Source organism: Bison bison, unplaced genomic scaffold, assembly GCF_000754665.1.
Source record: "Bison bison bison isolate TAMUID 2011002044 unplaced genomic scaffold, Bison_UMD1.0 scf7180017864343, whole genome shotgun sequence".
In the NCBI taxonomy this organism is placed as follows: domain Eukaryota; kingdom Metazoa; phylum Chordata; class Mammalia; order Artiodactyla; family Bovidae; genus Bison; species Bison bison.
In genome coordinates this window covers 3,152,904-3,168,428 of record NW_011494915.1, presented here as the reverse complement: position 1 = coordinate 3,168,428, position 15,525 = coordinate 3,152,904, and the positions used below count along the sequence as shown (strand labels likewise).

At 44.9% G+C, this 15,525-nt stretch overlaps 1 protein-coding gene across 1 annotated transcript in view; it reads left to right on the top strand.

The window, feature by feature from the left end:
- Positions 1-15,525, top strand: part of DOCK2 (dedicator of cytokinesis 2) — a 467,146-nt gene that overhangs the window by 204,120 nt on the left and 247,501 nt on the right. The gene's annotated exons all lie outside the window — the stretch shown is intronic.

Sequence of the window (15,525 nt, the reverse complement as noted above, 5' to 3'; positions counted from 1 at the left end):
ATGTCAACTGTCAGTAACTATAGTCCTGCTTCCTGGATACAGAACATTTGGTGCTGAGGGTTTATTCTAACAGTTGCTGGGCAGGTATTTGATCCCTGCCTCGAAGCAGCTGAGTGTAACAGTCTTCTTCCTCCCCATTCAGTCCCGTCTACTCATGTGGGTGCTTGGTTCCTAGTGGTGACATCCATGGAGGGCACCAGCAGTGCCTTCTGAAGCAGAGAGCCATGTGAATCATCCTCTGTCATTTGTCCATCCTTCCACCTTTAGAGCATCACCATTATTTTTCATTCAGTTACAAGTTTCCACATCTGTGGTTCCCGTAATGCACCTTAGATAAGCATTTTATGACCTCCCTAATCTTTATTCCTTCTCTTTGGAGCCAGACCTAAAGACGATCATCAATCTATTTGGCTCATTCCATATATAGCAGGCTCTTAAGTCTCTGTCTCTTTTTTAGAGCAGTGAGTCTTTAAAACAGTGCCTGGACCATAGAAAGCACCAAGTAATTGGCGTCTGTGATTATTTTGCTTTCTCTCTGGTGCAGTGTGTCTCTCTGTCCCTTCACATTAGCAACATAGTCAGGCGAGCCGAGTCTGGCCGTTTCATGCTGAGACCTTTGTTTGGTGCCGTGTCCCAGTTGCTTGCCCTCCAGTGCACACTGCTCACTGCTGGTCTGTTAATGTTTGCCAGGACATTCCCCTACTCTAGAATGTTCAGCGGCTCCCTACTGTCTGCCAAATTAAGGTATAAATGCACTAGTCTGGCCATTCTCAGCTTCTGTGATCTGGCCATAACCAAAATTTTCAGGCTTTTCATCTACTTTTATCCATCCACAGTATCTAGCCAAAGTGGATATCGGCATATTGCCCCAGCTGCAGCCTGGCGTGCTGCAGTCCTTGGGGTATCAAAGAGTCAGACACGACTGAGCAACTGAACTGAACTGAACTGATGTTGCCCAAACGTGCCTGACACTTGTTCACTTTCATGCTGCCTTCTTTGTCTGGAATTGTAATCCTACCTAGTCTTCTAGGTCCAGCACAAACAGACTCCCCTGTAAAGCTGCCCAAACCTCATCAACCTGGTTGAGATCTCCCCATTCTTCTAAACCACACAGTTCTCTCATCTTTCTTTTTTTTAACAGCTTCATAAGATATAATTTACATACCTTTAAATTTAACCATTATAAGTATTCAGTTTGATGAGCTTTTATAATGCATACAGTTGTGCAACCATAACCATAATTTAGTTTACAATACTTTTTCACCCCAAAAGTCCCGTTTGCAGTGACTGTCCACCCACCCCTACCTCTTTACCCCTACGCTAGCTAGGTCAGCAACCACTATTTTCTGTCTATAGATTTGCCTTTTCTGGAAATTTCATATAACTGAAATCATACAGTTGGAGGCCCTTTGTATCTGGCTTCTTTTCATGAATAGTTTTTTTTGAAGTTTGTCTATATTTTAGGGTATTTCAGTATGAAATTGCTTTTAATTACTAAAAAGTATTGCACTGTATGAATATATTACATTTTGTTTATTCTTTTTCAGTTGATAGATATTGAATTGTTTATGATTTTTGGCTATTGTGAGTACTGTTGCTGTGAACATTTACATGTAAATTTTGTGTGAACAAACTGTAATTTCTCTCGGGTAGAAATGTAGGAGTGGAATTGCTGGGGCCTACGGGAAGTGTGTGTCTAACTTTATAAAAAACCTGCCAAGCTCTTTTCCCTGTTTTGCCATTTTACTTTCCCATCAGTGTACGGGTGTTCCGTGTTCGCCTGCATCCTCAGCAGCACTTGATACTGTCAGTCCTTTGGGTTTTAACAGTTCTAGTGGCACCTCATTGTGGTTTTCATGTGTGTTTATCTGACGGCTGTTGGTACTGAGCATCTTTTCCTTTGCCTGCTTTGTTTCGTTTCTAAGTCATTTTCATCTGTGAAGTTGACATCTATATTCTTCTCTTGTACCATAAGACTTGAGACTTGGACCTATCTGTAAAATGGGGGTAATAACAGACCTTTTTCATAGAGTTGCTGTGACAATTAAATGTAGTAATACCTGAGAAGCACTTGCATGTGTGTTTCTTCTACATAGTATGCATCTGTTTATTCACGCAGCATTTTCTGAGAGCCTCTTATACACTCAGCACAAAGGCTCAGAAGTGAGTCTGGGCCTGCAGGAAAACCATGCCCTCCAATGGGATGCCTCTCAAGTACCTCACACTCACTGTATCCCAATCCCAACTCATCACGAACCCCCTGGAGTCTCCGCCACACTGCCAGCACTCACCATCTCAGCTTATGGAGCTGACCTCCTAGAACTGAGGCGCTGCCCTTGGCCCCTGCCTCACCGCCGCCACTTCTAGCCACTCGCCAAGTCCTGCTGTTCTCAGCACCTCTGACCTGGTGCCTCCCCACCCCACTCCCCACTCGGCTCCCAGCACCCCAGGTGACACACTCAGTCATCAGGCTTGCCACACTTAGTCATTTACGAGGGCGTTTTCTGACTTCTGTGCTCATGACCGCTACATTCCATGGACTGCCATGAGGACAGGGACCACATTTAACTCATCCTTTTTATCCTTCTCACCTAGCAGGGTACCTGGTTTACTGTGGATGCTCAATAAATGTTTGTTGAGCAAAGGAATGAGTGAAATACTCCCTGAAAGTGTGGTGCTATACTATACCTTCATATTTTTGTATATGCTTTTCTCTCAATTTAGGTTGCCTTTCCTTTTTCAGGGAACACTTTTTCTGAATACCAGGAACCCACATTTCAGGAAGTGTGGGTAGAGTGTAAAGAATTGCCTGTTCAGACTTTCCCTGCCCTGCCCAGGCCTGATGCTGGGCTTCCCTGGTTGGCTCAGTTGGTAAAAGAATCTGCCTGCAGTCCGGGTTTGATCCCTGGCTTGGGAAGATCCCCTGGAGAAGGGAAAGGCTACCCACTCCAGTATTCTGGCCTGGAGAATTCCATGGACGAAGAGTCCATGCAAAGAGTCGGACATGACTGAGAGACTTTCACTTCACTTCACTCCAGCCTAACGCTGGGAGCCTTGCAGTTCTGAGTTGCTAGCTGTGTCGTTAGTCTCAGTGACTCTTGGATTCGCTGCTGTAATTACGGTGATGAGAGTGCCGAGCAGAGAGTACTAGAGATGTGTAGCAAGCACACCTCACTAGAAACAGGGATGTGCCTAAACTTTTGTTGTTCTTTAGATGCTAAGTCCTGTCTGACTCTTTTGCAGCCCCATGGATTGTAGCGCACTAGGGTCTTCTGTCCATGAAATTTCCCAGGCAAGAATACTGGAGTGGATCGCCATATCCTTCTTCAGGGGCCTGAACTAGAAGGAAGAAATAAAACAGGTCTTTCCTAAGATTTAGCTTCATTTTCATAAAATAGGCCTTTCCAGCAATTCTTAGAACTATCTCATCCAAATTAAAGAAAATTATGTTGGAAAGTAATTACTCAGAGGTCAGGGGTCTCTGTATTAGCACTGAAGGCCCCAATTTAAATTCAAATTGAAATTTGACAAGGAGACGAGATTGCCATTCCAACCATCACTTTAAATTTTCCAGATATGATTTTTATTGGCTGGTTTCCATTACTTGGGAATATTAAACAATCAATATTTATGACAAAAACCAGAAGCATCTAGTTCTGAAATCCCAAGAGGCCTCGACTGGGTGTAGGCTGCGTTGCTCTTGTGTCACTACGTGGGGTTAATAGTGACTTTTTTTTCTTATTTGTAAGAGTAGACACGTTGCAATAGAAGGTGTTGGTATTAAAATTACAGAAGCCCTAGCTAGGGTGGATTGATTCTTGTGTGCAGCACATTGTAATTATCATTTGCTGGAAATAGCCATTCCTGAGTTTTCTCTGTAGACCATCTGCCTGAACAATGGAATGTTGATGGTAACAAATGAGCAAAAGGAAATTTTTACAAAAAGAAAAACAAACTTTTACATGGCTGCTTCTCTCTCTTCCTCTCTTTGCCAGAGTCTAATCTGTCAGATAAATGTTTATTTACTGAAATGACCAAAGATTTTGACTTTGATGCTGAGAAAGGCAGCGTGGTTTGGTAGAAAGGACCTTTTGGATAAGGGCAAGTAGGAGAAAGTTTCCACACTCTAGACCTTGCACAGTGAACTGTATTATTTTTTGAGATCTTTGTCATATATCTAAGTTTCCTAATTTGGCCAATGCCCATCCTCTTTCTCTCTTTCCCTGCCTTCTGAGGCCCTGAGTCAGGGGCAGAAAATAGATTTCGCTTTATGTGCCAGCTCTGGTGGGTTGGCAATGGCTGCCTGTTGTACTGTGTTGAAAAAAATTCTCAGGCTACATCTTGGCTCAGTGGGAAGAAGTGCTGAATTGATCTGTGATGTCTATTACAAGCATAAGATTAGAGAACAGCAATGTGTACAAGATTCTTGCAAATATTATGTATTGACTGAAGTAATTGGTGTTTTCTGGCTTAATCCAAAAGCTCCTTTATAACCAATATTCCCTTTCACATATTCTTAGCTCTTTAAGAAGGTTGTAGTGTAAGAGCAAACACGCAATGGAAAAAGCCAGTAATCTAAGAGTGTGCATTTTTACCAGGGAATGGTTTCTATGTGCTACAGTCATATTTTATCCAGTGTAAGATGCACCATGATTTTATGATCTCAGTAGAAAGAGATCTTGCTACCAATTAAACTGCAGCAAGGTAGTATATTATTGCACTGATTGTAATCTCGAGAGATTGCTAAAATATAAGAAAGTTTAACTGAAAATCCCTATTGTGCGATGGAGTTCATTTTTGAGGCTCACAGGTAAGTGTCACCCTCTCCCATTGGTCAGGAGAATAGACTGACTGAGCTTCCAAAGATGGAAGCATCATAGTGAAGGTCACATGGCTAGTAGCAGGATGGAATGTGAACCAAGGCGCCTCTGACATCAGACCGTGGGTACCTTGTGTTGTCCCCAGGTCTCAAAGTGTGGGGGAAAATGTCCAAGTTCACCTGTACAGGTGAGGGGGCATCAGAGAACCCCTCTCTGGCTTATGAGTCCTGCTGCTGACTGCTCTAGAAAAGGCTGTGCCCAGCCTCTGGCCTCCCACAGCAGAGGCTGGACAATCCCACAGGGAGAATCAGGAATCCTGAGCACCACCAGAAGTTCTTAGAAGGGAAATTATCTGATAATTTTGTTGAAATTAGGATCTAGCTTTATTTTAGGTAGTTAAAATCAGCCTCTTGGTGATATATTTTGGGCCTAATTACCCCAGTTTTCACAGAGGAGTCTACCGAGTGATTAAATACAGGTAAATGCAGTTGAGATGAGGCTAGCTCCAGAATTTCAGAGCAGTTTATTCAAAAAGGAAAAAAAAAAAAGTGGAAAACATCCCTCAAAAAGCACCTGAGTCATCAGAGAGCCAGGATTTCAAAGCTCTGACTTCTCTTTCCAAACGACAAATGGCCCACCGGCTTGATTACTCTCTGCCACCTGTGAGCCCAGCGACTCAGGCGGCCTGTGCAGGGGCACGGCGGCAGTGCCAGCCCCACCCACATCAAGCCCATCCCGTGGAGAGCACGCCTGAGGGCAGCCCAGGACCTGAGGAGGTGGGGGGCTCGACCAGAAGTGGTCAGTTGACTCTTGACCTTCACTTGGTGACTTAACACTTCATTAAAAAATGATGTGTATACTAAAGCTCTCATTTATTGAGAAAACATCGGTGTTCCAGGCGGAAAGTTAAGTCACCATATGTGCTTCACCTCACTTAATCTGCATCAGGTACTCGTATTTTACAAATGAAATAATGAGCATGGAAAGGTTACGTAGCTTGCCTCTGACCACACAGTTTCTTTGTTGAAAGAGCTAGAATTTGAACCCAAGGGGTGCCGTTGCTAGAGTCCCTGATTTTAAATAGAATATACTTAACTATTACTTAAATATACTTAAATAGAATATACTTAAATACTCCTACACTATTAATACCTTAAATTGCTATTTAGGCATCAAATATTCTAAAGGTCATAATGAGCACCTTAAACCTAGCTGCTTTTCTGCCTAGACCGTGGAACCTAATGGGATGACTGTGTGGTAACTTTTAGAAACCTATAAGATGGCATAAAATATTGGTGGTTTTATGATGGCAATGATATCTTTAGGATCAAGCTGTTCAATTCTGGTGACTGAACCATAAAAACCTGTGAAATCAGAATAATTTTCTGTTTATTTGAATGTTGGTGCTTATGAAATAGCAGATCTTACAGAAGACAATGCAGAATGGAGACAAGGAGATTCTAAAGGGCTTTGGAAGGACAAAGAGTCGTCTTCTTCCACATGCAGCTCTTCTCTATATTCTGCTCATTCTAGTCTAAAGACCTCTCAAAATGAAGCGCTTCTCTCTCCCACTGATGCCACCAGCCTGCGTCTGGCCATGACTATCTCTCACTGCTGCCGTTGCTACAGCTTCTAATAAGACACACTCCCTTCTTTCTCGTTCTGTTCCAGTTCTTCACACTGGCCAACTTGGTCTTCTAAAGTAGCACTTCTCTTGGAGATAAAGCATCATTGGCCCCACAGTTTCCCAGGATGAAGGCCCAGCTGCTCAGCATGGCTCTCGGGCACCCAGTCCAGGCTATGCCTTTCCCCGGTGCCCCTTAACTCCCACACTTGTGCCAGCTCGAGGGAACTGCTCTGTTGCTCCCAGAGTGCTCCTTTCCCCTTCTGCATTCTCCTACAGGCCACTACCTTTGTCTAGAGCTGCTGCTGCTGCTGCTGCTAAGTCGCTTCAGTCATGTCCGACTCTGTGTGACCCCATAGACGGCAGCCCACCAGGCTCCCCCATCCCTGGGATTCTCCAGGCAAGAACATTGGAGTGGATTGCCATTTCCTTCTCCAATGCATGAAAGTGAAAAGTGAAAGTGAAGTCGCTCAGTCGTGTCCGACTCCTAGCGACCCCATGGACTGCAGCCCACCAGGCCCCTCCATCCCTGGGATTCTCCAGGCAAGAACATTGGAGTGGATTGCCATTTCCTTCTCCAATGCATGAAAGTGAAAAGTGAAAGTGAAGTCGCTCAGTCGTGTCCGACTCCTAGCGACCCCATGGACTGCAGCCCACCAGGCCCCTCCATCCATGGGATTTTCCAGGCAAGAGTATTGGAGTGGGGTGCCATTGCTAGAGCAGCAGTCTCCAAACTTTTTGGCACCAGGGACCAGGTTCCTAGAAAGAATGTTTCCATGGATGAGGGGGAGGTATGGTTTCAGGATTTTTCAAGCAGATTACACATATTATGCACTTTATATCTACTATTATTACATCAGCTCCACCTCAGATTATTAGGCATTAGATCCTGGAGGTTGAGGACCCCTGGTCTAGAACAAACCCTCCTAATTTTCATCTCAAGACAAGGTCTTCCACCATGCCAACTCCCTTCCTCCTTCAGGTTCCTGGGCAGGGGTTCCTGCCCACTGGCCCAGAGCATGGCAAGTAGAGGTGCTCATCTGAGCCGTGAGCATGAATGAATGGAAAGAACAAAACTAACTGAAAGCACAAATCAGTGGTTAGCTTTAAAAAAAATTATGACTTAAAAAGTAAGACGAGAAAAGATTTTCATGCCAGACTTTCCCTTAAGGATTTGTTTTGAATACCTATATAAAATTCCAAATGCTTCATTGGCTTTGTATAGTAGCATTCTTTTAGGCAAATTAAAATTTGAGAGCCAGAGCATAAAAATCCAGCCTCATTTCCAAAGCTTCCTTTTGTCGCATGGTAAGTCACATGATGGGAATTGTGACGTTCCTAATTTTTTTCCTAAATTTTATTTATTTTTATTTTCGGCGGCACCAGGTCTCCATCACCGAGGGCTTTTTCTAGTTGCAGTACCTGGGGCTTCTCACTGTGGCGGCTTCTCTTGTTGTGGAGCACAGGCTTAGTTGTGTGGGATCTTCCCAGAGCAGGGATTGAACCCGTGCCCTCTGCATTAGCAAATGGATTCTTAACCACTGGACTGCCAGAGAAGCACCAAAAGTTCCTAAATTTTTAAAAATAGCCACTGCATTCTCTCTGGTCCACCCAATTGAACAGACCTCTGCCAGGAGGTAAGAGCTCCCCTAGATAATAGACACGCTACTGCCTTGACGGTTTCACACCTGACTCAGTAACACGAGCCTTGTGGTTCTGCAGGGCAGGTGAGCCCAGACCCTGGAAAAGCTGTGGCCTCCCCTGGCCACCCCAGGGGCTGCTATTGGCAGATACAGGGAGGCAGAGACCAGGTTTGGGAAGAGTACAGGGAGTACTAGTACTCTCGCCTGGAAAATCCCATGGACGGAGGAGCCTGGTGGGCTGCAGTCCATGGGGTAGCGAAGAGTCAGACACGACTGAGTGACTTCCCTTTCACTTTTCACTTTCATGCATTGGAGAAGGCAATGGCAACCCACTCCAGTGTTCTTGCCTGGAGAATCCCAGGGACAGGGGAGCCTGGTGGGCTTCTGTCTATGGGGTCGCATAGAGTCGGACACAACTGAAGTGACTTAGCAGCAGCAGGAAATGCAGGACCAGTGTATTATTATCCTAATGAAATTGCCTGCAAATATCTCAGTGTCTTTTGGCTTCTGTCAGTGGAGCTGGCCCCATCTGATTTTGAATAAGTACTTTTAAGTGTGTTCTTAAAGGGTAGACTCTATCACATCTCCTGTCCTATTCCCTGGTGCTAGAATTTCTGCAAGGCTGGTCTTACCTCATCCTTGGCAAACCTTGCAGACTTTAGAAGATCTTCCGTTTAGGCCCTGATGAGCACCCTTACACCCAATGTTGCTTTCTAAGGACTATAGGGCTTGGGGCACATGGTTTGGAGTTTGGAAAGATTTTGCTGGCTGGGATCTGGTCCTCTTTTTCTCAGCGAGTGAGGCAACCTTATCTCATAGCTAAGAAGTCTCCTCATGACAGTTCAGCTTCCTCAGTTTCCTTGTCTGTAAAATGAGGCTGTGTGTTATTGTGTTCGTTGCTCAGTCATGTCTGACTCTTTGCAACCCCATGGACTGTAGCCCACCAGGGTCCTCTGTCCATGGACTCCTCCAGGACAGGATACTGGAATGGATTGTCATTCTCTTCTCCAGGGGATCTTCCCAACCCAAAGACTGAACCTACGTCTGCAGCATTGCAGGCAGATTCTTTACTGTCTGAGTTACCAGGGAAGCCCTGGTAAAATGGGGCTAATAATGGTTAGCACCTGTCAGTCCCATAGTGAGGACTGGGACATATGTGTTAAGGCTCGCAGCACAGAATGGAACACATAGCAGCCCTTCAGTAAGTAAGAGCCATTGTTCCCCCCTAGTGTTCCCAGGTAGCACTGGTGGTAAAGAACCCACCTGCCAATGCAAGAGACATAAGGGACGCAGGTTGGATCCCTGGGTTGGGAAGATCTGCTTGAGGAGGGCATGGCAACCCACTCCAGTGTTCTTGCCTGAAGAATCCCAAGGACAGAGGAGACTGGCAAGCTACAGTCCACTGGGTTGCAGAGAGTCGGACACAACTGAACGTCTGAGCACACACCCACCCCCTTCTGTGCTATAGCATTCTCTCTACTTTGATACAAGTGTTAGGAGTCAGATTACAAGTTATTTTATGGCCCTGACTTAAAATATTTGCCACAGCTGGGTTGTGAACATAGCCACCCCTCAACCTTGAGATGAAACCAGCCACCAGATGTCTGCCACAAAGTCTTGAATCCCAGACAGGGAGGAAAAATCTCACCATGGAGGCACCTTGCCTGGGAATGTTGTGAGGGACTGGAGCTGCTCGTGGAGAAACGCTGCCGAACAATAGCAAGTGAAGCAGGCTTCCCTGCGGGTCCCCGTCTATGTAGTCCCCACCAGGGCACTGGCCTTCTCTGTGACTTCAGGGAAATCAGCTCCGTTTTCCTAGACTCACGCTACATTCACACAGTGATGAATTTATGTAGCCATTACGTATTCGTGATAATTTTTTAACAATAAGGAAATCCTAAAATTTGAATTTATTGAGAGGATTATAGAAATATCAGAAACAACAGTAAGAAAGTCATCATGGGCAATGAATGTTAAAGCAGGGAAGGAATGTGACCCCTCACCAGAGCCTCTGGACCGCCTAGAGGTCAGACCCAGGGGCCTTGTTCTGAAGCTAAAATAACATTGGCATCTCCTGCTTAAAGGACACATGATTTGTATATTTCTGCAGTTTTGCTTTTTCTAAAATGATTTTGCTTTCCTTTTATAATCAGGGGAAAAAAACACCCTCAAACACTATTTCTTTAAAAATAGGAATTAATGAGATAGTCAAACTTACTGAAACATTTTCATGTATATAATTTCACTTTTCTTCTAACCAGCCTGTGAAGCCGGAAAGGCAGATGGTTTTATTTTGAAGACAGAGGTGGGGGGATGGAGGTGAAGGAACTTGTTCAAAAATGTGCAGAAAATCAGGGGCTAAAGTCAGGACTCCTGGTCTTGTTCTGCTCTGTCTTTTCAGTCTGGACTGTTTCTCTTTTTAATGTTTCCATTTTTTTTTTTCTCTAAATTCATTCAACAAATGTGAAACATTTACAGCTTTTCAGGCAATGTGATAAACACTTGGAGGGTCTCAGGGATGCAAATGACAATTCCTGTCCCCTGGGACTTTGTTCCCTGGTGAGATGAGTGTGAGGGATTTACAAAAGAAATGTCCAGATAATATAAGCAGCAGTCTGTACAAAGTGCTACAAGTACTCGGAGGACAGAGTGACTAATCCCACAGCAGGGGCGGGGAATGATCAGAAAAAGTTGCAGAGAGGAGTTGACATTTAAATTGCAACTTGCTGTCTGGCATAGAAGTTAAGAACCCAAGCTCTCAAGTTTGACAGACCTTGAAAGAACTCCAGCTTTCAGCATCGCATAGTTCTGGACTTGAACAAATTACTTACTCACCTTATTCACTCCAAGCCATGATTATTCTTCTGGGAAACAGGAGTAATCATTTACCTACCTTATGGTAATTTTTTTAAGAATATATAAGATAACAAAAGCAAACATTTTATAATAGTGCCTTGTAACTTCAAGAAACAAGAGCCTTTATTACCATGATTAGTAGTGATATGGCTAATATTCATTCATTCTCCCAAATGGAAGTTACTTCCCATGGTAAATAGGTAAAATGGAACAGTGTCCCAGGTAGAGGGAACAGCATGTGCTAAGCCACTGATGTGTCATATCCTCTGATGTGCTTTAGAAGGTAACAAGGAGGTGAGTGGGCTTCCCCGGTGGGGCTAGTGGTAAAGAACCCACCTGCAAATGCAGGAGACATAAGAGGTGCAGGTTCCATCCCTGGGTCGGGAAGATCCCCTGGAGGAGGGCATGGCAACCCACTCCAGTGTTCTTGCCTGGAGAATCCCCATGAACAGAGGAGCCTGACGAGCTACAGTCCATAGGGTCAGAAAGAGTTGGACTCAACTGAAGCGACTTAACATTCATGAACGCATGCACGGAGATGAGTAGAGTGGAGTGGGAAGAGGTTAGGCTGGACATACTAGGTTAGAGTCAGATTGGGGGGACCCTTGTTGCTGTTGGAGGAGTTTTATGCTCTGGATGGTGGGGGGGTGCAGATAGAAAAGCTGGGACTGGCATGGCCGGATACACGCCTTAGAGAGAGTCCCAGGCAGCTGGGAGGACACTAGATCCAAAGGAGCTGGGAAACTGTGAGGAAAGTAAACTTTGAAGACCAGAGTGTTGGCTCATATGGAACAGACAAGGGTTCAATAATGTTGAAGTCTTTAGTGTCTTTTTCTTTTTAAATTTTTTTTCTTTTTGATGTGGGCCATTCTTAAATTCTTTATCGAATTTGTTACAATATCATTTTATGGCCACAAGGCATGTAGAATCTCAGCTCCCTGACCAGGGATCAAACCCACACCCTCTGCATCAGAAGGTGAAGCCTTAGCCACGGGACCACCAGGGAAGTTCAATTAAACAAAGACGTCTTGGACTTAAGACGTCCTTTACAAGGAAAGAAAAGCAATTCCTACTCTCATGATGTTTCATAGAGTGGGGTAAGCAGGCAAAAACTAGAAATAGCTGTAATTCAAGACAGATAATCATCACAAAAGAATAAAAGGACAGCATTCAGAAGGTCAAAAGGAAGAGGGGGCATGACGTCCCTCAGGTAGTAAATCAGAAAAGGACATGGGCTTATTGTTGGAATCCCTCCCCACCCCTCCCTGGACCGGACCATGAGAAGCTCTCTCAGGCCAGGGCTGCATCTGTGGTTTTCTTGCCTGGCACAGAGAAGGGAATCTGTAACTGTTTATTGGAAAAAAGTGATTATGAACTGAGGCTCATATGAGAAGCTTCCTTGGAGCTGACGACTGTGCAGCAGTGGCAAAGAAGGGAGGATCAGTTCCAAGAAACCCTTGTCAGGTCAGCGAACTGAGTTTGCAAATGCAGATGCTTTGCATAGCTTTGATCTTGCTCTCTTTGATCCCTAATTACAGAAAGCATATTATTTTTACCTTGAAACAAACAAGCAAACAAAAAACAAGGACAACAATTGACTCTGCTCATCCATCACCTATATGGGAGCTCGGCATGTGGGATTAGGTTCAGTGGGGCTCGCTGTGCTGGGGGTGTGGGGGAAGAGCTATGTGAACCCCTCCTGATTTCATGGTTTCAGCAGTTAAAATGACGCAGCCCGTTTGGCTCGGGAGGAAGAAGGCCCATCCATTAGCATGACCAGGGTACCACAGCACTGCGTGCGCCACCTGGAAAACCAGGCCCAGGCACAGATGTGAGGTCAGTGTGTTTTGGCTGAAGATTTAAGAACCGGATGTTGAGGTTTTTCCAGGAGAAAAAAATGTGGCTTTCACTGGAGTGAAATTTAATGTACCATAGTTATGGATTCTGAGAGTTTGTGAAAGCCGTTCATGATAATAAAGCTTTTATTTTCTCTGGAGCAAATAATCCTTTGGTGTGATGCTTATTGTCTTTTCATTTTAGTTGTGGTTTAAGCCAAGACAAAATGCTCTGCCCCTAATGCTTCTTTAGTTACACTGATCCTGTCTCCTTTAAATTGCATTTTGTCTGAAATGGACTAGGTCACATGTAATAAATTCTGGCACTTTAATGGAAATATTGCAGCAAAAATAGTTAACAATCTGCTTTAATTTCAAAACTAATTTTCTCTTTCATACAGTAAGGCAGTATCTTGGTAAAATGTGCAAAATGCATTGGGATTTAATTATGATGACAATTTGTTCTGAAACAAGGTTAAACTGGGCTGTCCATATTCAAGATAAACGTGGTGAGGGGGGATGGTAGTGGCTTGGTGTTCCTGGGTCATGAATGCCATGTGGACTACAGTGGAATTAGAAGCCCTGGCCACATTAGCTCCTGAAGGCCCTCATCAGTGGAAGGCTGGGTGCTCCTGAGAGCACAGATAGAGCCTGTACGCGTGTGCTCAGTCATGTCTGACTCTTAGCAACCCAGGGACTGTAGCCTGCCAGGCTTCTTTGTCCATGGAATTTTCCAAGTAAGAATACTTTCGTGGGTTGCCAGTTCCTACTCCAGGGGATCTTCCCAACCCAGGGATTGAACAGGTGTCTCTTGCATTTCCTGCGTTGGCAGGTGGATTATTTGCCACTGGGCCACCTGGGAAGCCCAGAGCCTGTACATTAACACAAGGGAAAACTGGGAGTCGTTTCTTCCTGTCTCTCCATGAAATCAAATTCATTCTTTAATTTATCCCTGCAACACGTATTTGAATCCCATTGTGCCATGTGCTAGAGATATAAAGGTGAGCAAAACTAAGCAGAATTCTTACCTTAGGAAGATAATCAGACAGATAAGAGAAATACATTCATCAAAGAATGACATAATATATGTTCAAGGTCAACTGTGCCAAGGACTTTGATGGAAGGGTCCCTGGTGCCAAGTGAGTGTATAAGAGGGATATTTAGCGTGATCTGGGGCGGTGGTGGTAGTGGTCTTGGAAAGCCTTACCTGGGAAACCCCAGAAGAGCTGGAAACTCGGTGAGGTGGGGCGCAGTGGGAATTATTATAGGCTGAACGGAAAGTGTGCATAAACCCTTTAGAAGTGTTAGCATGGTCGTCCTGAGGGACAAAGGTGACTCAGTGTTACTCTGGAGCAGAGAGTGAAAGGGCCTGTGATGAGAACTTCCACAGGAGAGCCGGGTGGGGCCTTCCGAGTCACAGCCACAGACCTAGTCTTACTTCCCACGTTTATCAGGAAGCCAGATTGTGACAGCCAGAGCACGACCCGGGTCAGATGCAAATTCAGCAGTGACTGCTTTCATTGCTATCTGACAAAAGGGACCGGAGTGCATAGAGAAGACCACATGGGATGCTTTTGTGGAGAAGGCTGAGAGATGAAGGGGGTTTGCAACAGAATGCTGGGAGTGGAGAGGCACTCTAGCCTTGGGACCTGGCTTAGCCTGGCAGTGAGAAAACCAGATTCTAGGTTGTTCTTTACAGGCTGAGGATCCTGGAAGAGAGGGAAGAAATCACATATTCGGGAAACCGCAGGAGTAGGGGCGGTAGAGGTGAGCAATAGGAATTCAGGCTGTAAACTGGTAGAATGAAAATGGGGATGAAGTTGGGATAAAGAGGTTATGAGCAAGAAGCCAGTCAAACATGGTTTGCACCAAAGGCAAACAGCGTTGGGTCAGGATTTATCTTCCGACTCTCTTTATTGCAAGCTGTGCTTGATGGGCATAATGATCACAAAACACCGATGTTTCTTGGAACTCAAAAAGAGCAATATGTTCTTAGCATATAGCAAGTTGCCTTGAGGTGCTTAAAATGAGAGGCTTTTCGAGCAAAAGCTGTATTGAGGCCTCTGCTCAGCTAAGAAAGAAACGACCTCGTGCTGGCGCTAGTGGTTCCTGGAACTGCGCTGGGCCCCCGTGGGTGGCAGACCATCACACGCTGCGTCCGCCCACCACGCTGCTCCCAGCACCGGCTTCCCTCGTGACGGCCGCGCGTCCTTGGACACGTCATCTAGCCTTTCTTAGTTGCCTCATGATGCAAATGGCAGAGACCCAGCTCTTGCATTGTCTTTTACCTCTGGGGGATTTGAGTCAATGTTGCAAGAGTCCTTCATCCCCCAGAAGGCATTGGATATGGTGCATTCGATAGGCTTGTGTATTCTTCTGACTCAACAAAGATTTGTTCCTTAACATCCATTGTCATGATTTCAGGTTTTAATGAGGCCAGGAAGAGTTTATTCCTTATTAACACCACTCTTTGCCCTGAAAAAACCTTAAACTATTTCTGAAAACCCATTGCAGTCCTATAAAGACATCTTTCCTCCTCTCCTCTGGTTTATTGCAAGCAGCAAAAGAATAAATACACATTTATTGAGCTCGTATAGTGTGCTTTCCATGATGCTCAAGGTTTTCTCCCACTTAATTGTCAGACACCCTTGTCAGGCAAGGGTGATGTTCTGCATTATAAGAGAAGGAATCAGCCGCTCACTGAGGTTAACTTTCTCCAAGGTCATCCTGCAAAAGGAGCATAGCCG